The sequence below is a fragment of the Lepidothrix coronata genome, unplaced genomic scaffold (assembly GCF_001604755.1).
Source record: "Lepidothrix coronata isolate B3197 unplaced genomic scaffold, Lepidothrix_coronata-1.0 Scaffold31, whole genome shotgun sequence".
In the NCBI taxonomy this organism is placed as follows: Eukaryota; Metazoa; Chordata; class Aves; order Passeriformes; family Pipridae; genus Lepidothrix; species Lepidothrix coronata.
The window spans coordinates 7,604,782-7,632,740 of record NW_016690211.1 but is presented as its reverse complement, the minus strand read 5'-3'; the positions used below and the strand labels follow the sequence as shown (position 1 = coordinate 7,632,740).

At 38.8% G+C, this 27,959-nt stretch overlaps 1 protein-coding gene and 1 long non-coding RNA gene across 2 annotated transcripts in view; both read left to right on the top strand.

The window, feature by feature from the left end:
* The first annotated feature begins 334 nt into the window (after window positions 1–334).
* LOC108495446 lies at window positions 335–1,362 on the top strand. The gene is made up of 2 exons (XR_001874127.1): window positions 335–680; window positions 779–1,362. It is a non-coding gene; the product is annotated as an uncharacterized LOC108495446 (long non-coding RNA).
* Window positions 1,363–4,776: 3,414 nt separating this feature from the next.
* LOC108495471 (cAMP-specific 3',5'-cyclic phosphodiesterase 4D-like) overlaps window positions 4,777–27,959 on the top strand; it is a 187,522-nt gene continuing 164,339 nt past the window's right edge. The window contains exon 1 of the mRNA XM_017811182.1: window positions 4,777–5,107. The gene's annotated coding sequence lies outside the window, so the exon portion shown is untranslated. The remainder of the gene's footprint in view (window positions 5,108–27,959) is intronic.

The following is a 27,959-nucleotide window of genomic DNA, read 5'->3' as shown; positions in this document are numbered from 1 at the left end:
CTGCAGGTGGATCTCTGCTCCACTGTGGCCCCCCATGGGCTTTTCAGGGCCACATCTGCCTCACTTCAACTCTGGAGCCTGGAGCTCATTCTCCACTGACCTTGGTGTCTGCAGAGCTGTTTCTCCCTCATATCTCGATCCTCTCTTCCAGTTGTTGTTGTGCAGGTTTTTTTCCCCCTTCTTAAATTATCCCAGAGGCTGTGGTGGTTTGAAAAAAAGCCTTTCCCCAGGGGATATTGTTTTTAATACTGCAGCAATTGAAAGCTCATGCGCCCTGCGGAAATTACATGCTCACAGAATCGGAAGAGGTTTATTTTTTAACTGCATAGCTAGAAGGAGAAGCAGCCATGCCTTGAAGAGCCACGTGTAGTGTTGGGCCAGGGGACCCCCCACCCCAGCTCCTGACCACTGGGGCTGAGGGCTTCTTTCCTTTCCCGGCCCTAACTTGGTGGGACTCGGCACGGATTTGTAGCTGAGCCAGGATGCTGAGTTAAGACTGTGCTGCCTTCCCACTGTTGGGGAGGAAAACGGTAGCGAGGTGCCCGATTGGCCACCTAGAGGGCTGGAATCAGCAGACAGACACAGCACTGGAGCCAAGCCAGCGCAAGTCGAGGGGTAACCGGAGAGAGCCAAGCTGAAGAGCCCTGACCTTTGGAGAGGTGGCTGCAGCATACAGTCATGTAAGTACCGAGGGGAGTCTCCCCCCCCTGGGTTTGGGGGAGCCTCTGGGCCCCCACTGTCCTGGCTCAGCCAGGACTGAGGGAGTTAAACTCCTCAGGAGTTTTCCAGTCAACCTCATCGCCTTTTCCCACCGTGGGGGAGGAAGAGTGGTGAGAAGCTGGCTGGACCCTGCAGCAGCAGCGAATCAGACCAGTGAATCCGAGAACAGAGAGAAAGAGAGAGAGAGGCAGTCAGTTGGACTCAGTTCTAGGGTAAGAAATTGAACTAAACTAAAAGCCTTAGTTTAATTGACCTCCTCCTTGACCCCGGGAAGGAGGGGTGGAAATCCCTGAGAGCTCGCTCCCCAGGGGCCGGAATCTCTGAATGCGAAAGAAGAGCAGGGGATAAGGACTTTAACTCCTTGCATTTTGTGCTGCAGAAGAAAGAAGAATTCTAGCTGTGACAAAGCAAAACTGCTGCCTTAAAAATAAGAGACACCACTGCTGGAGAAAATTAATTTGGAAGAGCTGTGGCCTGAAAGTGAAAAGAGGACTTCTCCTTTCTTTCTGGACTCTTTTTTGAAGGAAAGGAAAGATGATCTACGTATATCTATTGTTTCACTATAGAAGAGATAGTTAAAATTGTTATATATATTTATATATGTATATGTTAATAATAAACTGTAATATATTCCCTTCCCCCATACTAAGTTGTTCGTGTCTGAAAACTTCTTCTCTCTCACATTTGAACAATTTGTAGCAAAACTTTTAAAATTAGCTTTTTGAAATTCCTGTTTTTCAAACCACCACAGAGGCACTACCACTGTGGCTGACAGGCTCAGTCTTGACCGTAGCTGGCATTAAGTCTGTGGGACATGGGGAGGTTTCTGGCATGTTCTTACAGAAGCCAGCCCAGTAGCCTTTTGCTACCAAAACCTGGCCCCACAAACCCAATAAATCTTGAAACTTCAGGTCACCTAAAAGATAATTTTAAAGCTTTGACTTGTTTGCAACTTTACACAGGGTCTAATTTTGTAGTCTATTGCTCTTCCCTGTTTACTGACTAAATATCTGTATATGATATTTAGGATTCTACTGAACTGCTTTTAAATATTGGGCACTTGATTTGGCTCTTGTAGGAGGCATGTCCAAAGGTACAGGGGATGTACTGGGGCAAGGGAGCATGTGCCTAAATAGACAACCCAATTGGTCAAAAGGTCACATGGTTCTAGGGGATAAAAGGGAGCATGAGATTTGAATAAAGCCTCTTTGATTCCACCTTATCGGAGAGCTGACAGCATTCTTTATCATATAAAGACCTCCACGTGACAGGCTCTGAAATATATTTTCAGCCTGAAGGTCAGGTCATTTTTCTTTGCAATCACAAAAATTATCAATTACATAATTCTCAATTCTTTAGATATGTAGTGTGTTTAGAGGAGTTGTCTCAGAATGGAAAGATATTTTAAAAAGTCCAGAATGTTATTAGTATTGTGATAACTTTTCAAAATGAAGATTTCTTCTTCAGCTCCAAGGAGACATTAAATTGGAATGTATATTTTCTCTTCTAGAATGTTGGATCTTTGCTTTAGAGATCCGACAGAACGTAATGAGCAACAATTCCATGGGAGTTTATCTTAAGCACTTTTATCACATGAAGCTAAAAAATGTACAAACAGAAATGCATCATAATTTTTTTGAGGAAGAGAAACTATTTACATATGCTTACCTAGAAGAGAGAATTTGCAATGGGGAGACGCAATCTTAAATAATTCAGCTGTATATATGGTCTTAAAGGGCAAAGAACTATTTTAAGTGGCAGCTGATTCTTAACAAACAGCTTAGAATTTTTTAATTAATGTGGGTGACTTTATGGTCTTGAGTTGAATGCCTTGTGTAATTTATGTGAAATTGAAAGGGTTTTCATCACGTCTCCTACCTTGTTTGCTTTTTAATTTCAAGTAACAGAGTCTGAACCAGTAATTCTTGCACTCATCCAACTCTGTAAAGGTCAGACTAGTGCCTGCACTTTCAGTGTCTGCTGTCAAATAACTTATCGTGCTTTTGGATGTGAAATGGGGTTAAAGCTTGAGTATCAGACTTAGACAATGTCCTCCCTTACTACTAAAGCTTCAGATTTCATTTAGGGCCTGATTACACAGATGCCCTGAAGACTAATTTCTCCCACTTGACCTGTGCTCAAATACAAAGGTCAAGTTCTCATTGTATGTGACAATAAAACCAAAACTAGTCATTATTCTGTCTCTTAAGATGAACAGATTTCAGTTCCAATGATGACGGAACTAAATATCAGGAAATATAATACTTTTCCAACAATTTAGCAACTGCACTGTCTCTAAAAACGAACAACACTTAATCCAGGAATAACCTTAATAACTTTTGAAGAATTTAATAACCTTTGAAAACAAAGCTGATCACAAGGGTGGTTGAGAAACTGATAGCACAAGGAAGACAGCTAGTAAGGCTATGCCTTGCCTGCCAAAGCAACTTACACTAACAGGGAAAAATAATAAAAGTGCTGAAAATTAATACCTACTAAAAGATCAGATTTAGCAAAACTAACAATAATGAAGTAGCTGGTGAAGGGTAAGTCATAGGAGAAGCAGCTGAGGCAGCTGGGTTTGTTTAACCTGGACAAAAGAAAGCTCAGGAGTGACTGTATCACTCTCTACAACTGCCTGAAAGGAGATTGTTTCTGGGTGGGGGTCGACCTCTTCTCCTCGGTAACAAGTGATATGATAAGAGGACATAGTCTTAAGCTGTGCCAGGGGAGGTTCAGGCTGGACATTAGGGGTGATTAAATATTAGAATAGACTGCCCAGGGAGGTGGTGGAGTCACTGTCCTTGGAGGTTTTTAAGAAAAGATTGGACATGGCACTTAGTGCCATGGTCTTGTTGACATGGTGGTGTTTGATCGTAGTGGGACTTGATAATCTCTTGAGATCTTTTCGAACCTAAACGATTCTGCGAACAGGCATCTAGTCCAACTGCATGACTGATTCAGGGCTGACCAAAAGCTACAGCATGTTGTTAAGAACATTGTCCAAATGCCTCTTAAACACTCACAGTTTGGAGGCATCAATCAACTCTCTAGGAAGCCTATTCCAGGATTTGACCCATATTTTGCTGATGAAATGATTACAGTCTAAACCTGTCCTGGCTCAGCTTTGAACCATTACCACATATTACAAAATTACAGCATTGGTAAGATCTGAAGAGACCACTAGGAGGTCACCTAGTCCTACATCCCTGCTCAGTCAGGGTCCCCCAGAGCACATTACTAGGAATGTGTCCAGACAGCTTTAGAATATCTCCAAAGAGGAAGATTCCACAGCCTCTCTATATACCAGGGAGAAGAGATCAGCACCTGCATCTCCACTTCCTCTCCTCAGGAAGCTGTAGAGAGTAATGAGGTCAAGGAGTACTTAGTCTCCTTGTCTCTAAACTAGACAAGCCTGCAGTCCTCATATGCTCCTTGTAGGACAATCCTTCTGGCCCTCTCACCAGCTTTGTTGCTCTCCTCTGGATGGTTTTGAATGCCTTAACATCCTTAAATTTGGCCCAGAACCACATACAGTACTCAAGGTGGTGATATTCATGAATTTATCAAAACTTATTTATGAGGGCAGAAAGACGTGGCGTATGTTTGGGATAAGCATAAGAGGACACAGGACGTTCAAGCGTTCTCTCCAAACTTTTCAACTCATGTAGAGTTGAGAACATCTGACTGGAAAAGGCTGTGGATGATCTATTTCTAGATAGGGAATAGACTGTGATGACTTTAAAGTAGGATGAATTGGGTAGAAATGTGCCTTAAAACATGACTCAGCTTCCAGGCTATTGCTTGCTATGAGCAGAGCAACAGAAAAGAGACTGAAACGAAAAGCCAGCCTGTCACGGGCTTATACAGTTTGATTGCAGTCTAAACATGACACTGGTAGTTCTTAAAAACTATTTCATATTCTTAAGACAATTAATTTCAGTAGTCATTTTGCAACCAACCATGTGACCTGTTTTGCTTACAACTTGATTGCCTAATATTTCCCACCAGAAATAAAACTCTTCCTCTTAAATCTCTTCCGCCTTTGATCACAGCAGTTGTTTGAGAAAAAGAATACTATGACTGAAAGAACTGTTTTGTTTAGGGCTTTTTTTTCTCTACTCAGTCAAATATTATCCAGATCTAGCTGAGCTATCCAAAGTATTTAATTGCCAGATTTTTTTTCTGAGAACAAAGAAAACGGCCATGTGCTAAAATAACTGCATGTATAAACTCAGTCAGCTGGGTTCACACTGCTGCTGCCAGAGTGACAGCTGGTGCTTCACTGAGAACATCTGAGACTGCCAGAGGGGGTGAGAGAGAAGACTGGGGCAAGACTCCAACCCCACAAAGATCTGCTGCTACCATTGTGGGGCTTCCAGAAAAGGTAAAGTGCACTTTTTTTCTTTCTCTCGTCTTCTCCTTTGACATTGTAACTTTGCTTTCTTCCTTACAGCCTTGCACTTTCCTCTCCAAGTGACTTGGTGGGCATCTCACAAAGTACTTGTTTTTTTTTTTTTTTTTTTTTTTTTAAGTTTTTGTTTTTTTTTTTTTTTTTTTTTTCTGGTGTTAATGTCACTCTGCATGAATCTCCTGACTCATGGCACCTCTGGGAATTGCACTAGGCAGAAAGCATGCTGCGGTTTTTTTCCCACTCTTTTGTACCTGGTTCTATTTATAGGAGATCAACATAAAACAAGTAGTTTGAATATTTCTGCTTTTCTGAACTAGAAGCAGTGAAAGAAAAGCCTGATGCTCCCAGTTTAAGACAGGGAGAGAGATAATGGGAGGGTTCATTGTTCAGCATTCATTCTCACTTCTTGAGGACCAGTGCTTGGACTCAGTGGTCCATCCATGCCAGGAAGTTACCAAGTTCTTGGGCTTTTCAATAATTTCTTTAAATGGTAACTTTATGCTTCAGTGCTTATACTGTTGTGTAGACCAACAACTATTGGTTCTTCCCAACCATCACTGAAGATTTAGAGTGGCAGATAGGATGCACAGTGTTTTTCTGAGTATAAAACTGGGAAGCTACATACAAATCACTTTCTTCCCATCAAAAAAAGCCTCCTCTGCAAATCCTGTGCAAAAAACTGTTTCTGAAACCTAGTACTCAGTAGATGGAAAGGCCAGAATTTATTGTTTTATAGCTAGTTTCTAACACAGTTGTGATCTCTTCTCAGAGGACTCCAAACTTCCTTACTGCTGGGACTGAATGCATCAACTTTGTGTGCAACTGCAGAGCTGCCATTTCTGAACTTTCTAGTGCCTTGGTTGGTTCTCAAGCAAACAAATTCTAGTACAATCAGAGTTTTCTGGGATTAAGAAAATGGAAGCTTTGTAGGGCTTCCCCAGCTGGGTATTTACAAGGTTTGTCAACAGGATGGCAAAGAGATTGGGTCTACTAGGTGCTGAACTTAAGTCAGCTGCTTTCTTAGCTTATTTGTGATGCATCTGAGCATAAGGCTCAGATTCATTCAGATATCATTCTTTTAAAGTCTGTGACTCTGTCCTCTAAATGTGACTGCTTTCCAGAGGACAAGTGAGATTTAAAAGTCTTTCTTCATTGCTGCTCTGTGATACAGGTAATAAAACTATGATAGCATAAAGCTGATTCTACACATGCAGGACTGTCAGTCATACAGTTGCAGTTTATGTTAGCTTACGGCCTCTTGGGTAGTTTATAACCTTTAACTCACTGCAGTACATAGTAATGGAGATGGATATCTTGTGGCTTAAATTCTGAAGTAAGACTTCAAGATGGAATTCCATTACAGTCAATGATCATGGAAAAAGTTGTCTCCGTCAACATGTGTTAAACTGAGAGGAATTCTACACTCCTTTATTTTTAATAGGTGCTATATTTGACTATGGGCGTTTCAGTTCTTTGTATGTGAAATGAGTCATAGATCTCAGTCAAACCCTAGAGGCTTTATTAAAAGGCAAAGGATGCTTATAAAAAACTCCCAATATTTTTATCTCTTTTACAACATTATTTTGTGCCAGCTTAAGGTCTGCAAGTAATACAGCCAAACTGTACAACTCCATTCTCCCCTCATGCAGAAATTAAAATTGCTTATATTGTTTTTGTATTGAATTTGCCTGTTGTCTGTACATCTAGTACCAGTAGCTTGTTCATGTGCATCTGAACTAGTGGGGCAGATGAGCTGTTGGTTCCTAAATGAATATATGAGTATAGGTTTGTTTATTTATTTAGCTATGTCCCAAAAAATCTGCTATGCATGCGCAGTGTTCCTTCAGCTTGTTTTTTGTAACCACATAATGTAAACTGAACTAAAGGCTGTTTGTGTTTACTGTAAGCAGGAGTTTCACATTCTTTTACATACTGTCTTACTAAATATTCTAAATGTTCCATTCCTTGCATATTTTCCATGTTTCATTGTGTGCCATTCAAATGATTTCCTTCACAAACTACTATAAAGAGTGTAATTTTATTTTATGATCTGGTATTTATTGGCATTGTTGCTGTATCAAATAAAATCAGCATCTGGAGACATGAACAACTTCTTCATTAAACTACTGTATTTTTGTTTATACCTCAACTCAGAACACAGTGCTTATTTCCAAATAGTGTCAGAGCAACCTTCACGCAATGTTCACTAGCAGCTTATACCTGCTGATTAATCAGATAAGTAAACAGTTACAATTTCTTCTGCAGCCTGTCTGCAGATCTCTCTTTCCATTGTTCATATCCGCAATTATTAATATATCCGATCATGTAGAGTTTTGCTGCTGTTTTTAGAGCAGGATATGATAGTAATATGCAGGTCTGTCCATATATTTTGTGTGTGCATTGCGAGGAGTGACTTTGTAGCTTATACAGTTAGTCCATACAGAGAAACTGGTAACAATTACTTCTGTATGAACTTTGTGGATTTTAGCTAACCCTGGGAGAGCTAAGCATGAATATTTTTGCAGGATCAAGTAAGTCTGCAGATGTTTCAACTTACATACATCTTGTCATCTACAAGACACTTTTGGAACTGCAGGAATAAAGGAGTGTGAAACCTAAGGGATGAGCAGCATAATCCACAATGGAATTGAAATTGTGTTATTTGAAATATATTGGAATGCAACTGTAATGATTTAACCCCAGCTGGCAACTAAGCTCACTCATCCCCCACTAGGTTTGGAGAGAGAATCAGAAGAGCAAAACTGAGAAAACCTGTGGATTGAGATAATGGCAGTGTAACAGGGAAAGCCACTTCCCATCAGCAGACAGGCATTCAGCCATTCTCAGGAGAGCAGGACCCCATGGATTTGGGAAGACAAATGCCATCACTCCAAACATCCTCCGCCTTCCTTCTTCTTCACTCAGCTTTATATGCTAAGCACAGCACCATATGGTCTGGGATATCTCTTGGGTCAGCGAGGGTCAGCCATCCCGGCTGTGTCCCGTCCAACTCCTTGTGCCCCCTTACCCTGCCCACTGGTGGGTTGGGGTGAGTAGCAGAAGCAACCTTGATGTTGTGTGAGCCCTACTCAGCAAGAGCTGATATATGCCTGTGTGTCAACACTGCTTTCAGCACGAATCCAAAATATAAGCACATACCAGCTACTATGGAGGAAATTAGGCCCAGTCAAAACCAGCACTTTAACTTAATCCTGCATTCTTCCTTTAGACAACCTAATTGCCACTGACAAAAGTAGCCCATTTTTCACATGTCCCAGCTTAGCTAAGAAGAGGTGAAGAATTAGGTGCCTTCCATCAGCACTTTCCCATAAAGCCAGCTGCATCTAAAAAGCTGCCTCACTCGTATCTAGACTGTGCCTGCCTCTTCCAACCAGTTCAGGCTACTGTGCCCAGACACTTTAATGTATGAAAATTGGATTCCCCTTCAATCTGCCAGAAAGACTAACCTTCAGGCAGACAAGTGCTGAAGTTTCTTCTTGATGGTTTCCTTTTAGGCTGTATTGCTGTGCTGTGTAATAAAGTTCTTAACTAACAAAATTATTTCAAATGTTGACAAAGAGAAATCATTTGCGGGTGAACCATTTAAAAGAAATTGTAACAGGATGAGGAATACATTACTTCTAAGGTTGCTGACTTTATTAGTAGATGTGAAATTGATATCAGTGTGGCAGACTCAGAAACACAATAAATCAGGGAGTTCTGAAAGGCAGCCAAGTACAGAAAGAATGAATTAGAAGCAGAAAACTCCTATTATGGAGATGAATAATTTAACAAGATAGAAAAAAAAAGGATACGTTATCTTAAGTACTGAAGGATTAACTGTATTACTTTACCTGAGACAGTCCAGTTATTCAGTGAAGACTTTTCTGAACTGCAGATATTATTTCAGTAAATTATTTTATTTTAAATTGAACTGCAGTAAACTGGCAGTGTGATACAGTCCAGAGTTATACAGCAAATAAGGGAATGGTACCAATTTATTATGATATTCCGCAGATTTTGTTTTCAAAACAATGAATGTGGGTGTGAGGCTACGTGTATATTCGGTACTGGGGGAAATGGTAGGAGCTAATGCTCTTTATGATCTTGAGAAACAAAATGAGAGATTGCCACTCTTTGATGGTGTATCTGAGAGTTCTGGTAGGTTTCTTTGTTGAAAGACCTAGAGCTAAAACCTTCATATTTTGCTTGGGAAAATCATAAAAAGGAGCAAAGGGTGTAAAAAGGATGTTTTTGGTAGGGATAAAGGGAAGACATTCTCCCTCCTAACTTCAAAGCCTTTCATAGTCTCGATGTATGGTGGGACAGTAGGGACAATTATGAAGCCTTTTTGGGGGAGAAGGGCAGGCCACTACTTGAATTCATGGCTAGACTTCGCGAACAAAGATTAAGGAAGGCTCTATCCACATTTATTACAGGCACGCTGGTGGCTGATGAGGCCAATACGAGATAGACTACTTGAATTAGTCTGTAAAAAAACAAAATGAAAACACTTTAGCATGTGTGTATATGTATTAACTTACCTCTTTCATTAGCAAATGTTCTTCTTTGGAGGAGGCTATTCCTCAGCCATCCTGGAAAGAAACCAGCTGAAAATTGTTTTATTTCCCTTATGTTTTGGAAGCAGGGAGCTGAAACTGAAATTTATAGTGTTTTCTTTTTCAACTCAGAGACATGGCTTGCAAAGGTAATGAACTCAAGTTCCCAGTCTGTGAAGCCATTTTGTTTCTAGTATTTGTCAAATAGAATATGAGCTAGTTACACTGTTGCCAGTGAATATAGATAAGCAAAGATTTTATATGAATCCCAGAGGTGTGACTAGAATATTTTCAAATTGATTGGTTAAATTGTATAATGTTTAGTATCACCCCCTTAAAAACATATTTTTACTTTTCATTATTTGCATGCTATTTATATGCCTTTTGGTTTACAAATGCTGTTCTTTGGCGGTGGCTGAACTGTAGAATCTCAGAAAAAATTATTCCTTTTATGTGTTGCTCAGAAATCTGTGGACATTGAGGTTTTTTTCTAAATAACAGAAACATAACTGTATATCACTGTCAGTATCTGTTACAAACTGTTCCTTCTCAGTACTTTTCTTTTTTGTAAGTTTTCACCAAGGCACTTTTAAAAGAAGGCAACACTGAAATATCTCATGAGTACTACGGTAGGCTGTAAACCTGTGGAAGAGACTGCTTAGGTATGCAAAAAGACTTGATTCATGAGATTAAAGGCTTCTGTCTCTCTAATTAAAGTAATGATGTCTAGCAGGACAAGGTGGTTCAGATGGTCATCTGCTGCTACCAGATGACGTCTGGGAAAGCACCTAAGGCTGCAAAATACCTCTAGAATCTGTTGAATATGATATTGTGACAGCAAGTACAGGAGCAGGTTTTATCAAATACATTTTGCTAAGGAGATTTCAGAAGTTATTAAGGCATGGATTATAAGAGTAAGAAGAAAAGGGAAGGGATGGGAGGAATAACCATATGTAAAAAGGATTTAAGGACAGAGCAATCAAACCTACATGATTTCCGTTCTTGTAAAATTCACACTAACTCACCCCAAGTTTATGTTTTCATTCAATATTATTAGTATTTCTGTATAAACAGGCCAATGGCTCTTTTAAAAAACTGTAGATTTTTTATGTGTTAATTTCTTTATATAATTTATTTTTTTTTTTTTTAGTAAATAGAAATTTATCAACACAGAGAATTCAATGGGCACATTTACAGGAAGATAGTTTGATAAGGTCCAATTTCTTATTTTGACAGATTCCTCTGTATTTTTCATTTGATGAAACTATAAATTTTAATTTACATTATTTTCAAAAGAAACCATAGTGATAAACTATCTAATAGTATTTAATATTAAATCCCTATTTAATATTAATTTTTTATAAATGATTTTTTGTTACTCTGAAGAACTTCAGAAAAGTTATTTAGCAGAAAACATCACAGTAATATTAATTTCAAATTGGTCAAACCTACATTTTGAAACCATGGAATTTCCCAGGAAGGACAACTTTGGCACCATATGCTCTGGTATGTAATTTCTGGTCTGTTCATATTGTTTAAAGTGTGTCTTGGTTATTGACTGAAGACACAGTCTCTTGTGCCACTTTTGAAAATTATGGTCTTTTATATTTTAAATCCTAGGACCATGGAGATGGCTTTCCAGGAAGGGCTGCTCATTAATGCACTGAACAGCCACCTGTCAACTGCAAAAAAACCCCAAAAAATCTTACTCTAATCAGTTTTTATGGAAGGATATTTCACACTTAACAGTAACATTAAATTAAGAGAAGGAGAGCAGTGAAACAACTGCATAGGAAATATAAATTCAGCTTGAATAGGAGGATGGTGGTCTTCTGAAATGTTTTAGCTGATACTACAAATTTTTGACTACAGTACAAACCATCTGACTGCAATGAAAGATTTGTATGTTTAATTAGAGGTATTCCATTGTTTTAATAGCGCAGCTGTGATTTTTCTTTTTTTATTTTTCCTCCTCTTATTATATGCTTCCCTCTCCCTACACAGAAGGCAATCCTAGATAAGCAGATTAATATGTGGGATAGCTCCTCTTCATTGTTCTGTGCAGCACTTCCAGCTTTTCATAGCCAGTTGGACTTGTTAGGAGAAGCAAAATGATTGGCTGTTTCCTGGGATCCGTTTCATAAATTATAGCCCAGCATGCACGAGCATGATTCCTACAGCTGCGGTAATCCAGAGACCTGTCAGTTCCTGACTTCATGCATGTTTATTCCCACTTGTTTTATAATATTGCATTGGAATTTCCTGTCTTGGATAGTTTGCTATTGCATCTCCAGGACTTTGTGAGTAATTTTGATTTTTTCTACTCCGTTAATTACATACTGTAAACAAGAATGCTTCTGTTTAGAAAGTAGTTCACAGGCAGCTAACATTTGAGATTCTGTGCTGTATGAGATCAGGTAAGTAACCTTTGTAGATCTTCTCTTGCTAAGTCTAAAATAGCTTCATGATGTTACATGTGGTCAGTGCATTTGAGGTTCTTTCATGTCTGAAATAGAATCTGTTTGATCCCATAGGTTTGTTCTTCTGTAATAAAATGTAGTGATGTTGCATTACACCTGATTTGTGCCTAATTAAGACGTGCAATGTCTTATATGTTCATAGTACATTGTATACTAGCAATTGCAGTAGAACTACTGAAGAAATGTGCACAACTCTGAGCTTGCAGTATAAAGCATAAAGAATTCCCACTCCTTTGACACTCCCTCCTTGCATCTCCTCTAAATAAGAATGAACATACAAGTAAAAGGCAAAATAGTGTTAACGTCTAGTATTTTAAACAACTGCCAAGCTTAACACTCTTCCACTCTCCCCATCCCCACCTTTTTTTTATATGGTGCTATGATGTTTTCCTTATTTTGTAGAAGGGGTTTCTTGTAGCAAGCAAAATGACAGCATGTTGGAGTTCAGAGTTTTAAAAGCAAATTCTACCCACAGTGAATTAGAAGCCTGTGGGAAAGGCTGTGCAGAATCTGTGGTTTAATCAGATGGAGTTATCACGGTAACTCCCTTGTTGGTCTCCTGGGATTGTCAGGTGTTACCTTTGTGCAACTCAGTTTAGAACAACAGAGCAGCAAATTGAAGTCGGAAATTAGAAGCTACTGACTCTATACCTCTTTTGTAAATGCTACAAGATATATTCATTGCTATAAATGCATGTTCATGCAAAGAACTTTCCACGTTGCTTGTTTTTCCACATTGCTTGTTTGTGAGTAAATAACTTGGGTTATACCAAGAACATATATGGTCTGCTAGCAAGATATAAGCCAATGCTGTTTCTTATTAGCTTTCCTTCTTGAAGTCTTAGCTTTTCAGATGGAATTTTGTGAATAAATAATTTTAAAATAGTAAATATTCTTCAGGCAGCAGACTTGCTCTTCTAATGAATATTATAACTTCTGGGGATATAAAATGCCCTCATAAAACTTCTCTAGACATCTTTTTTTGCTAGCAAAGAAATTATTTTTTGACCTGATAATAGAAAATAGGAATGTAGTTTTAGCAATATTGCTGCTTGCATGTCTTACATTGTAATGCACAGACTCATGCGAGATTAAAGTGATCATCACAAGCTGAAAGTCAATACTGTGGTGATTCTGTCTAAAACATATTTGTTAAATGTCAGTCAGCAAAATTAGCTGCTTAATTCCTCTAAATACCTTTATGAAGTTTAGCAAAAAGCAGTGTTTGGCTCACACAGACAATATTTGAGGTAATTTTTGCCAACTTTACCGTAGTGGTCAGGTATAGTAAATAGGTATGTTATTACACGTAATATAAAACTTAAACCACAGTGAATTCAGTTTGAGATGTTATGCATTAAGTGAGATAGCAAATTATAATATAAACTATTAACTTCTATGATATTTCTGAAATAAGAAATTCAAAGTAGTTCTCTTAGATATGAAATCTGGCTTCAGCATAGTTTCTCTGACATACATGAAGCACAAGGCAATAAGCTGGTGAGACATTAAACTTGCAGAATGTGGTATTGTGCTCTGAACAGCCGCGTGACTTGTTCGAATGGAAAATTTTTACTCTAGTCAAGTTATTTAGGTCTGCACATTGCTACTTTACTTTTTCTGTGCTCAACAAAAAAGAGAGACTATAGAAAAACTTGCGAGTTTGAGTGAGTTTCTGTGTTTCCCATTATCCTAAGGGGAGTGACGTGAAAAATTGGTCCTGTGCTAAGTACATGGACTGTTTCAATACTGTTAATACTATGTTTCCAGGAACTGAAACTGTATTGATACAGAATTTCTAGGTGATATTTGAAATCTGACAGACCACAAGCGGTGCCTTCAGAATAGATCAAAGTCCTGTTCTGCTGGATGCTGTTCGAACAAGTAGTAAAAGACAGTCACTTATTCACAAGGAAAGAAAAATAATTTTGCTCAGCCTAATGTATACTGAAATTTTTCTTTTCCCATTTACAGTAGTCACTTTAAATTTTTAAGTGACTTTAATAATCTTTAATAAAGATTATTCCAGAGCTCAAAAATAAGTAACTAAGTTAAGATCAACAAAAAATACTTTTTTCTTTTCTTTTTTTAAGTGTGAGATGTTTTGCTTTCTTCCTGGATGATCATAAATCATTTAAACAGTCTTGGAAACAAAGTGAAAAGCTGTAATTTTGTCAGAACAATAATATTGTATCCTCTTAAAAGAGCATAAACACATATCTTTGATATCTGTGTGTTGTGGTAGATCATTCAGCAGACCGAAAAGTGAGGAATGAGGAGATGAGGAGGGGGGAGAGAAAGAGAGAGAGAGAGAGAGAGAGAGAGAGAGGAAAGAAAGAAAATTAGAAGGAAAAACAAGTGAATTCCCATCATATTTGGATTTACGAGGAAACTAAAGTGGAAATATTCTGGGAATATTGAAATGAAAATTATCTGTTTAAACCGGTATCTTCAAAGTATCATAAAAATGTCAATCTATACTATTAAATAAAGTGCATGGTACAATTTGGCCCAGAGGAGAAAAGAAAAAGGCTCCAAGTCATATCATAATGAAGAAGCTTTTGGCTTGCTTGTGTGATTTTGTCATTGCAGTTGCTTTCTCTGCAATAGAACAGTACTATCTCTGCACAGTGAACTTACTAGTACTAAAATATATTCCAAATGTGAACGTGTGGATGTGTTGCCTGTAAACAAAGACACAAACCAACAGAATGCCGGTTTATGCGGTGCTTTATTCAGGGCCCGGGAACCTGTGGGCTAGCGCCCCAAAATCAGGATTCCGAAGACCCTCATTGCTCTCCTTGGATGAAAGTATTGTTACTCAAAGTGGAATACAGATGTATTTACATTTTCAGGCAGTAACACAAATATTCTTCCCAAGTAGCACAGCTCCTGGCTTGTGTACAGAGAACACGCTCTTTGCTTAGGGCTCCCTGGAACTTGCTGTTCTCTGCATGAGAAATGAGAGTGTCTTTTGCATTAAATAATTTGCTGGTAAGTTTTACCTGTCATGGTGATTTGAAGAGCTAGCAAAGCTCAGTCTTCCTATAGCTTGAAATCTGAATTAGAGCCTGTGGACAGTCTGTTGTCTTCTTGATGCATCGTATCTGAAATAAAATCTCATTTGTATCTCCAGTTCTGACAAAGCAGACCAAAGCCTCTTTGAATTTTCATGATCAGAAGCTCTTGAGTAAGGACTGCAAATGTATAATATAGGTTGCCAAACTGAAAAATGGAATTATTCCAGTTCAGTAACGGATTTGAAAAGCTAAAGGGAGATTTTTGTGTATTATATTTATGCAATTAGTTGTGTATAATTTTTTTTTTTTTTATTAGGGTGTGGATGTCAAAAATTGTGAAGGTGGCATTATAGCCTGTGACAGAAAAGGATCTGGATGGAATAAAGGGACTCTGCTGAGCTGACAAAATTCTGGAAAACCAGAATTTTGAGAACATAAGGGATGTGCATGCTGTGAAGTGTGATTAATTGAATCTATGTTTGTCTGTGGTTGTAGTTATCACAAGCAGTTCTCCTGTATCTTTTCTGATTACTATTAAAAAAGTGCAGTTGACTGTTATACATAAATGCCTGACACAATACGGGAGAGTAATACAGCTGATCTTGCTATGCTGAATCTCAATACATGACTCAACCAATATTCAGTGATAGCTACATTTTGCCTGTGGTATAACCTTTTTGTAAATGCAATCAAAAATAAAAAAAAGTGTTTTGCTCATTTTATCTTAGAAATTTGAAAACATAGGCCCTTACTTAACATTAAGCTCCTTAATGTACTTCTTTTTACAACATTTAAAATAGTTGTGGTTTGCATGTGATATTTATTATGTTATACCCCCAAAACAGAGTTAGTGTGTGGTTGTATAAAAATTTACATGCACAATAAAAAGTTGCATTTTTGTGATGTTAATTTTCCTTGCTATTTTTAAATAATTTATAAAATTTCATTCAGTCTGTATCAAAACATTTTTAATTTTTCTTTAAAATCAACATTTAACAGTTAAGATGCTGAAATGTAGTCTGTCTATTCTTTATCTGATTATCTAGGGTTCTCCTCCTCTCTAAGCTCTTTGGGATCTGGGCATTGATGTGAAGGTCTGTAGTTTCATTAATTTACAGCCAAGGAGTCTGCATTGATTCTTATCCTTTTGCATCTTCATTCCTGTCTCATGAGTTAAGCGATATAGAACAAAAGATATATTTGTATGAGAATATGTTTTCCACTTTTTTTACGCTCAGTACATATATATACTGATGTAAAAATGGTGTGGTGAGTAGATATTTGTGTGCACAAATCATCATTTGCACAAAGAACATCTATAAAATGCAAATTATACTTGAAACCACTCTTAAAAATTAAATCAAAGGCTGATTTTTTTAATAGTTGCACTTCTCAGGGTTTGCATACTGGAGGCAGCTTCCGGACTCAGCTCATACCGAGGTTTGAACATTTGTGACTCATCCACAGATGGTAAGATCTGTAATGTCCCAGGCACTTGTGGTGCAATGTGGTGTCTGACTGAAATGTATTTGTTCATCCACCTATCTTTGACCATGCTCCAGCCTTTTGGTATATGAAATTTCTAGAATTGTGCTGTCCTTAGACTTCGGGGATGTACAATCTGTTACTTGACTCTGTTATCTCCATATGGATGCTTCCTATCAAGATACTTAGTTATGAAGAGAGAAGTTGTTAATCACTAACCTTTTTTTATAATACATTCCCACTTAGTGGTTGTAGCACAACATGTGTGTATACAGTAAAGGAAACAAATAGCTGAGACTCGAAAACACCGTTTAGCAATATGCTTTGCATTTAATTAAAACTAGAAGGTATAGGAACATGTACCTAATGCCCTGCTAATTAACTTTGGGGCTATTTTCATTTAAACATAAATCTCTCCATTGGAAAAACATCTGTTGCTCTGAATAATCTCTTCAAGTTTATTTTGTATGGAGCCATCTACTCCCCATGACAAAACAAAGTCTGGAAACGTATACAGTGGTCTTAAGAACCATTACAGCCATTACCTGCAGCCTGCTCACAGAAATAACACTAAGGCCCTTTATTCAAACATTCAGATTGAATTGCTTTGTCATGTGCCTAGCTGTGGGAATACTGTTGTATGAGATAACCCATGGGAAGAGATAGTCGTAATGCTAGTGTTCCCCAAAAAGTGCAATACTGACAGAACAATACTGTCAGTTTTCTAGTAATATTTCTGTGCAAGAGGAATAATGAAAGACAGCTTTAAAATTCAGTGAAAAAGTAGCACTAGCAAGGAGTTACATCACTGTAATCAGACTAATATAGCCTCTTATGTCTAGGTTTGTAGTGCAAAATTAAAATTAAGCAATAGTGAAAGCGGGAAAAAGGCAGTTTCCTGTAGGCTGTTTAGCAGCTTTTGTTGGTACACTAGGTTGGGTAAGGAAAGAATAGGAAAAAGGTAGAAAATAACCCTTTCAGAAACCATTAACTGAAATGCAATGCATTGGACTGAGAAATTTGGAAATGATGGTTATGGGTAAAAGACTTGATTTTTCTGGAGGTCTTACATTAGCTTCTTTCTGAAATGCTACACTTATGTGCTGTCTTAAAGAAGGCAGAATTGCTTACCTTTGGATATTATTTCATCTAGCTTCAGCTACTGATTCTTAATTCTGTCTTTTAGGAAGACTTATTGCAGCTAAGAGTAAAATATCACTTTCAAAGTCTGTTACTAATATGTGACAAAATTCTTATAAATACTTTCCACTCCTGGCTAAGATACTAAGGTTTTTGATATAATCCCTGGTTTTAGATACTCTTGATGCATGTAAGCTATATGGAGCATTACTTTAAAAATTCCTCTCTTCACTGAGGATGCTGTTCAACCTTAGAAGATTTTCATGGTTCATTGTAGTTTCCACTTTCAGAGATACTAAGCAACATATCATATCTCTTCTATTAGTGTTAGGATACTCTCTTTTGGGAAAAAATCCATACTTTTCTCTGGAATCTGCTCTTTCATGGTCACAACTTGCTGCAAGTGGACCACTAGAAGTTATAACTGTAAGTCTGTGTTGCTGTTGGGACCTTTTTTTTTTTTTCAATTGGTCTGTTTGCAAGACCGCAATGTTAGAATCCTTAATACTTCAGGTATGAAGCTCACTATGAACTTAGGGTCATGCGCCCACCCATGTTATGCAGCTCTAGGTCCCATGATCCTAAACCAATTCAGGCTTCATTTGTTCATCTATCTCTCCACTCCCCACGCCCACCTCTGGTTGAAAGCATCTAAAATGATGTCGAAATTTTTCTTCCTTGCAGAAAATTTCCTGCAGGTGAAATTTGAGTAGTGATACGTCTGATATGTTGTGGAGTCTGGTATGATGACGGTACTTAAAGGTAAAAAGTCAGCTTAGGACAGTGAGGGTGGAGGGAGACAGGCATAGTGAAACTTTGTTCTTCCTAGGGGGAGTGGCTCCTGCTGTGTCCTACCTTCCAGACCATGCTAGCTGTCACAGCTAGCACCATGCCAAGAAATACGTTTGCAGTTCCTGTGGTGGATCAGTGGTCCAGAGTTCAAGCTTGCACCTCAGCCACATTTTGTTTGGTTTTTGGGAGTTCAGGTCTATCCACTGTGTTTACTCATTGTGCCTTTTGTCTGTGTAACTTCTTAATCTGCTTCCTATACCAACTGACCAGCTTCTTGGTCAGCCGCTCTTTGCTCATGTAGAAAAGCAGGTCCTCCCTAACCAACAGCCCTATAAGTGTTCCATGAAGGGCAGGTCCCCAAAGAAAACCCCACAGGAAAGAGTAAATCTTCTCACCAGAGCAGGGACTGCATGTGCAGGGTGCATGCTGCTGGGGGAACCCACCGCATCCTTTGTACAGGATTTGTATGCAAGGGCTCACATGGCTTTGGGCACAGTTTGAAGCTAAATGAGTGTTCCCAGGGGAGTGGCTCCAGAACAACCTCCCCTCTGCTTCAGTTGCTTTGCTCGCAAGAGCTCTGGGAGTTTTGTGTAAAAAGAGACTTAAGAAAACTGTGAGTTAAAAACATTGGATTGAGACTTTGTCATGGGAAGCTATATCTGATCTTGTCAAGCTGTTAATATTTTCAGTATAAAAAGACAGAAAAAAGAAACATTATAAAGTACACAAGAAGGTAAACTAATGGATTTCAGTGGAAATTCCTTGGAATTAGGTACTAATGTAGTCCCTTGCTGTCTTTAGTTAGTAATGTGTTTCAGATACCAACAGTGAAAAATCTGTAAAATGCAACTTTCCCTTGCTTTTGTACCTTGAGCTATATTTGTATTAAAACCTGTATTTTTTTTCTGTTTATCACAGGGATAATCCATGAACAGCTAATTGCACAGGACTTTTTTAAGCACTTTTTATTTTCTTAGTTTGTTATTGTTTTGCTTTACACCATTATATATCTGACTATTCATTATTACATACGTACTTTGGTTCGGATGAAGTTGCCCTGTCATGTGCACAAAATCAAAATTCAAAAATCTGAATTGGTGATTCCTTAGGACATCTGAAATAATGTTGCTCAAGAGAGTTAATCCATGAACAGAGAGTTAATCCATGAACAAACAGGCTGTAAAACTACAAATACACATACACACAAAATACCCAGATGTATCACTGGCTGAAATAAGTCTGAACCTGAAGCTGCAATTGAAGAATTGAATTTTACACGTACCAATTTGTGTGCTAAGTCTTTCTGACATACACAGAAAATATTTCAAAGTGTGCTTTACTCTGTAATGATCAGATATTCACTAGTGACTGAATTAAAGGACAGCTGAATTGGAAGGCAAACCATGCAGTTATAACAGAATGACAATTTATAGTAATTTATAGGTTTTATTATTATTCCTCTTTTTTCGCCAGATGCTACTTAAGTGATCAACTGTCAAATAGTAATTTTGGAATTCAATTACACTTTTACTAATAAAATTCAGTGAAATAGCTTATATAAGACTCCATAAATCATCAAATTGCAAATAACCTATTTTAAAAGCAGCATAATGCTACAGCCATTTGTAATATTAATCCATTCATGAAATGACATTTTGATTCAATAATTCTAAAAGTTTAAACAAAACTACTTCAATTACAAGACTCCTGTGGAAATAGATTTGAAGAAAGCAGAACTATAAACCAGAACTGAATTGTGAAATGTTGTGCAGCCAGTCCCCAGTGATTTCAATTTAGATCTTTGAAAGCAAAAGCCAGGTTAAATATGAAACTACAGCAAAATTTTAGGACTCCTACTGCCAGTTACTCTTCTGCAGATAATTCATAAAGGGAAAAGGAACAGATGTGGTTAGTGGTTTCAGCTGCATTTGCCTTGAAACAGTCCCCATTAGGGACACTGGAATTCTGGCTTTATTTTCAAGTTTTCTGGTGTATATTGTTTCGCCTGAGGAAAAGAAGTCTCTGGGGAGACCTTATTGGGCCTTTCAGTTTACAAAGGTGGTATAAAAGAAAGAAAGAAAGATAGACATTTTACCAGGGCCTGTAGTGACAAGACAAGCACTAGTGGCTTTAAACTTGAAGAGGGTAGACTACATATTAGGAAGAAATTCTTTACTGTGAAGGTACTGGAACAGGTTACTCAGAGAACTTGTGGATGTCCCATCCCTGGAAGTGTTCAAGGCCAGGTTGGATAGGACTGATCTAGTAGAAGGTGTCCCTGCCCAGGGCGAGGGGGTTGGAACTAGATGATCTTTGAACATCGCTTCCAACCCAAACCATTCTCAGATTCTATGATTTTAATCTGGTGGTTATAGCTGTCTCTGTGTCTCCTTATATCTCTTTTTTTTTGCTGCACACCAGTACAGTATTCAACTTTGGTAACCTCTCTTATATTTTTCTGTGGTAACTTTTCCCTTCTCCTAGCTAACTACTCATGGTGATTACTGCTCCTGCTTACTTTCCTCTGGTTTTCCCAACCTTTTACGTCTCTGTCCCAGTCTTTCTCTTTGCTGTGCAGATACTTTTCCTCCTGAGGTATTGTCAAGGTAACTTATGCTTTGGTACTACCCTCATGTAAAATTAAAATCAGTGTTGGAATAGTGAGGAGTGTCATGGCAGGTAAGGAAACCTGTACTTGCTCTGTATTTAGGATGCCAGTCCACTATGACTCTCCAGCTGTACACATTAAGTGTTTATCCTTTTTAGTCATATACTCCAGTATAACACAGATGTGATGTCTGCAGGACTTGAGACGTGAGAGAATATGATCAGTTGATATCATCCTTCTGAAAACTTAGCCACTAAATGCTTCATTTTTCCTGTGTAATACATGTACCGGATGATTTTTTTTTTACTCTTCCTCTCAGAAGTTTTTTTACTTAGGAATATTTATAGAGGTAGTTGAAAGTACATCCCTGTATATTTAACTTATGCAAATTTTCTTCTCATTGGTTTCTCCAGATTCACTGAACTCTATAGCTAACCTGTATCCAAAAATTCAGTATGATATAAACATCTGTTAATGGAAATTACACTCCAAACAAATGAAGCTTGGCAAAATTTACCAGCAATTGAGAATAGGTTTCTATGAGAAGAAGAGTAAAGGAATGTTTGTCAAAGAGATGTAGCTGGAGGGTGCTTAGCAGTCCTTATTCCATGAGCCTTGTGTGGTCGTATCCATAAGGATGACAAGGCAGGCATTGGTCTCTTCAGAGACCAGTGGGGAAGAGGAGCTCCTGATGCTGCTCAAAGTCATGATGGTGGCAGGGTAGACAACAGCCAGCTTCACACTGATGAACCATGGCAGCTGTGGCTGTGTCAGTATTTACTGTCTTGCTTCCTTCTGTAACTGGGAGGTGGTTTACACAGTCACCCCTGAATCAGGACAAGTGTGTGTTGTCGTCTGATGAAGCGTTGTGTATCAGCATTAGCCTGCCTTGAGAGGCAACTGACCACCTGGGCCCTGAATTTCTAAAGGATTCTTTTGAAATCAGGCTTAGCATTCCCCTCTGCTCCATATTAATCTGATTTTAATTCTGTTTCTTGGGAAATATGTTGCATATATGCACAGGGCACGTTCTGTATAGCAGGAAGTTTTCATCGTCTTGTTTTGGAGAGCAAATTATAATTATTTTTAATCTAAATGGTTGGGAATTTTTTAAAGATTTGGTAGACAAACTCAAATAAAAACATGATTCTCTAAATTTAGTTGTAAAATAAAAAGCATTTTTAAAAGCTTTGCACAAGCTTTTCAAAGGAAATGGAAGTTTTAAATTAAACTTCATGGCTTTAATTTCTCACAACAAATTTTTAGAAGTAAATGATTATGTTATATAAACTATGTAAATGTTAGCTACTATTATTTTGATAGTTGTACTAGCTTTGTTTAAAACCCCCTAAGAAAAAGACAAAGTAATATTTTCATTTTCCTTCATCAATACGGTGAAAGGAAGCTGTATAGATAGTTTGGTAAGATGAAGACAGATTTGCGAAGACAGTTGTGTAGATCCAACCTCTCCTTTCCAAAGCAAAGTCAGGAACCTTGTTATTGAAATCTATATCAAAGCTACTGAAAAATAAAAAGTGCATAGTGTTTTTTCAGCTGCTTAAGAGAATATGTTTTGTTGAACAACTGACCAATGCATATGACACTTTAAAGTTGCATGTGCAACCTAAAATCATACGGTTTTTTGTTATTATATTTTATGCCTAGCAATCTTCTGTTTACTTTTAGTTACAATAGAGAGAATCACAGAGTGGTGACCTCTGGATGGCACCCCTGGAAATCATTTATCCCAATCCCTTGGGTCACCCAGAACAGGTTGACCAGGTCCATAACCAGAAAGGCATCTCCCCATAATTTTTCTGAATACTTTAGGGTCTTTTTGCTACTTTTTTCTACTATCAAGATATTTTTGCCATTTAAGTCAAGCATACAGAATTGCCTATTATCTGTTTGCCAAGGGTGGACTTCGTTAAGTGGGAAAATAATTTTTCAGATGATTTTCTTCTAAAAAACTTGTTCTTCTTTCACATCAGGAATACAAAAAACTAACAGATTGTGGAAACAGGAAAGTTTGAAAATTCTTTATAAGAAAATTTAAAATAAGAGAATTGTCTTGAGGCTCACTCAGTTATCACAAACACAGCATTATGACTACAAAATAATCAAGGTGATCTACAACAAATAACAGGGCTCTTGATTCAGGCAGCAAAAACTGATGCAAACAGGAAAGAAAAAGAACCTGTACCCAAGTTTGTACCCGAACAGTTTGTAGATTAAAGGTTATTTTCATTAAGACATGTACCTGTGAAAGGAGTAGACTCGTTATTTGTTGACAGAAAGATAGAAGCTCTGCAGGTCTTCTTATGTATTTCTATAGTAAAAATACACATTGCCATAATGAGAAGAATGGAGCAGTAAATACTTTGATATTTACCTATGGTGGAGTGTAAGCACTGCCTATCCTAGTTTGTTCTTTACTTGCATTCTTCCTTTATGGAATGTTTGTGTATTGCACAGATGTAGACATTTCTAACTTTCAGATTAATCTCAATGTGACCTTTGTCTAACTCTCTGTCTATGTTATGAAATGGGGTTCTCAAGGTAGAACTGCATGGGATAAATCTCTTGTACAGTAGAAGGTAATGTAAATAAAATATTCTTTATGTACTTACATTAAAAGTTACTGGTATTTGGAATCTGCTATATAGTAAAATACAAATCAAATAGAAGACTTCACTGAGCACCATGATCTTTCTGGATGTCTTTGGCATGAAAACAACTCAATACAGCAAATCAATATCCTGCAAGGATGCCTTATATCATCAGGTAGTCTCCTCTAAAGCCTATGAGTTAATCCATAAATATTTGACCCTGTTTGTGCCCCAGCTGTGTTCTGCTAGAAAGTTTTGCAGGAATTTTTTCTTCAATGTAAGGCTCTTTCTCATATTGCCAAAGCAATATCAGAGAGATTGTTGTGCTGCTGTTGCAATAATAGATAGGATTGCTTTTTGCTTAGATGGCTGATGTTCTCCTCAATAGAATAGTGTTCACAACCTTTCTGGGCCATCTGTGCTTGTGTACAGTCACCCTCACAGTAATGAACTGTTTCCTGATGTTCAGAATGAACCACCTGTGTTTCTACTTGAGCCCATTTCCTCTGGTCCTTTCACTGAAAAGAGCCTGGATCCATCCCCTTTGCACCCTCTCCTCATGTATTTGTACATCTTGATGACTCCCCCTCTTGAGCCTTCTTTGGGCTGAACAGTCCCAGATGTTCAGCCTGCCCTCCTCTTATGGTGGGTGCTCAGGTCTATGAGACCCCGTCACAGCAAGGCCATATTGCTTGGTTTTGTTCGAGTGGGTGGGTGTCCCCCGGGATCCCCCAGAGCCTTTTCTGCAGAGCTGAAGGGCTCTTCTGCAACATGTTGGGCAGGGGAGTTGGAGGGCCCTGGAGCTATGTTGTCCCACACAGCTTAGTCCCTCATGCTTGCCCCTTTGTCCCAGTGGCAGAGCCAGTGTTGGTGGGCCCCTGGTGCAGGTGGTGGCACCAGTGCTGCTGTAGGACTCTGCAGTGCACTTGCACCCTGCCACTGTCCTCTGCCGGCAGGTGGGTGAGCCAACCATCTACTCTTGGTGGTCATTATTTGCTCTGACCATGTGCAGGACATAGTGGAAAGATTGCCATGGAGTGGGTAGGCAGCTCTCAAGGCTTTCCGTTGCTGAATGCAGATGAAGCAGGAGCAGTGGCTGCAGCTGTAGACACGACCTGCATATCCAGCTTGTCCGGGCAGATGAGGCACAGGCCATTTGCTGCTGCCTCCCACCTCTCTGCCTGCTGTCTCTTGCTGGTGCTGGCTATGGTGACAGAGCTACTCTGCCCCCGATCCTCCTTGGTGCCCATGGCCATATCCTGCCAAAAGAGAAGTGCAGTGTGCCCGCCTGACTTTTCCTGGCACCAGAAACAAGAAACAAAGTAAGTCCATGAGGGCAGTGGGAAATGGGAGGTAAGGGCCTCCTGGAAAGTCGTCAACCAGCCCTGAGGGCTGTCTCCACCCTGCCTTCCATTCCACTCCCTCCAGGTAGCCAGCATGACTCAAGATAGCACACGGTACCTGCATGAGGTGGTAAGGGAAGGCAGAAGAACTGGCCAGGGCTGTCAACTGTGCCAGTCCACCAGCACCTTCTCATGCCCAGAGCTCTGGGATAATCGCTATGAGGGACCTGCAGCCCTGCTTAGTCACTGTTCTCCCCAAATGCAGCAATCCTGGTGTAGGACCACATCCCTGCTACATGTGTGCCTACTAGGGCTCTGGACCAAATGCTGCAGTGCAGGAGGATGGTGCCATCACAGACGCTTCACAGAGATGTCACAGGGTTCAGGGGTGGACAGCAGATACTGCAAAGCTGGAAAACCACTGTTTCAGAGGATGTTGTCTATCTTTTCATGGCCTTTTGAGGATGGTTTAAGCTCAGGCCAAATTCCATGGTGAGAGGCTAGTGCCTGTGAGCACAAGGGCTTGGCATTGGGGCAGTGAGGCAATGCAGGTGGGGAGCCCTGATAACCTTCTTGGTGCCAATGGAGAGCCTTGACCCAGCTCCTCTGAGAGGTGTCACGAGAGAAGGACACTGTAGATCACAGAATGGTTGAGACTGGAAAGGTACTCCAGAAGTCACCTTGTGCAAATTCCTGTGCAGGTAGGGCCTCCTAGAGCCAGGACCATGTCCAGAGGATTTCCAAGTATGTCCAAGGAAGGAGAGAGGCTCCACAACTTCTCTGGGTAATCTGTGCCTGTGCTCTGTCACCCTCCCAGTTTTCACAGTATTTCAGTTTGTACCTCTTGTCTCTTCTCTTGTCACTGAGTAACACTGGCTGACCAATCCCCCAACTTTTCCTCCTACGTGAGTAGTCCATTCACTGGAGCTCAACCAGTTTGTCTTGCTGACTCTCTGGTGGACTCTCTTGAGTATTTCCTTGCATTTTTTTGTCAAATTAAATACATTTTGACAAATGTATTTAAACCATCTTTTTAAAGATATTTGAAGTTTTTGTTAAGTCTCAAATAACAGGAACAATAAAGAAAATAAAATTTAGATGTTATGAGCTAATAAAATATTTGATAGGAATGAAGTAATGAAGTACATTTGCTGAGTGGTGTGACTAGGATAACACTATTAAACAAGCAGTGGTGTTTCAGGCTGTGATTATAATTTGAATCATTAGTTCTTCCTCTTCTTTCCTAACCCCTTCCAGCCCTCACCATTAAGTATTCAGGAAAGTGTGTTTCTTTGACCTGTGCTAGCAGTAGTTCTCAAACTATTTTTATTAAATTCTTTGAAGAGTCACAACCTACAGGATGCAATAAAGAGCTGTGTAATATTGTGCTCCAGCACAACTTTTACTGCTTCCTCTGAGTCCTCTTGATATGAAACTATCTTAGCTGATATTTATTTAGCAACAAAAGCACCATTAGAAATGAAACCAGGGTCTAGCAGAACTGAGAGTTAATTTTAAGTTTATATTAATGGTGTCCTTGTGAATTGATTCTCGGTGTTACATTTTGTAAATCCATATAAATGTATCTTAAATATTTTTTGCTGTAGATGACAATGTTGATAGTGTCAGTGCTTTATTGGTTTTTTTTTTTGCCATTTCATTGTCAACTTCAAGAAAGAACATGAGTTATAATTTTTCTCTTCTCCACGGTCCAGATGAGATCCCCTCTCATTAACTGACGTTGATGCTTTAGGTAAAAGAGATATGCCAGAGAGAAAGAAGAGCATATTTTTCTTCTTCTACTAGTGAGACAGCTCTGAAAAATGCGGGAACCCTTGACTTGGGAGAAATTAGTCTGAGAAGGTTGTTCTGATTTCTGAGGTTACTTGGTGCTAATCACTACAACAAAAGCAAGACCATTTGTAAGAAAACTTTATAGCATTTAAATGATCTAAACTCAGGTCTCAGAGTGGATTGTGAATACCCCTTTTAAGAGTTTGTCCTCAAAATTGTCAAAAGTAGGTTTTGCTGCCTGGCAGATAAAGGGTTCAAAATCTTGCCGATCCTGATAAATGCATTGAATGGGGTTGAGTGGGATCATCACCTAAAGCCAAAGACTGTGTTACTCTGGGAATTCTGCACATTTCTTCATCTGTGCATGATTTCCTCACTTCTTCCTCACTTCCTCACTTCCGAAATCACTCAAGTGCTCTCAGGATTAATTATTTTTTTTCCACTACTGCCTTCTACTTAAAATGGACTGAGAAGAAAAAAACACTGAAAGAATTTGCTTGATAGAATCATTCCTACTTTCTTTTTTTACATGGACTGTCTAGGTATTTGGACATATTGCAATATTTTGATATTGCATTCTTAGAAGCAGCATATCTGAAATTCATCCTTGGTAAATTTCCTAATTACATCTAGCAACCTGGCCTCGAAAGCAGCTCATGTACTACAGCCTGAAGAGCAAGGTGAAAGCTAGACAGAGTGTACAATATGTTACCAGTGGGTGAAGAGCTAATGCTATAATATGGAAAACAAAACAATGTATTCTGTGGTGAGGTCAGCTCCTTAAAATGAAGAACAGCCTTTTTGTGATGGCCATGTTGTGATGGCAGTGTTGTGATGGCAGTGTTTCGAAGCCCAGTATCACAGGGATAAGCAAGAATTGACAGTTGGAAATGTGGATTTGGAGGTGATTCTTCTGTTGACTGAGAAGTGAATATGGCTTTTGGGATTCTGTAAAACACAGTTAAAATGGCAGTAAATTCAGGAAATAGAACAAT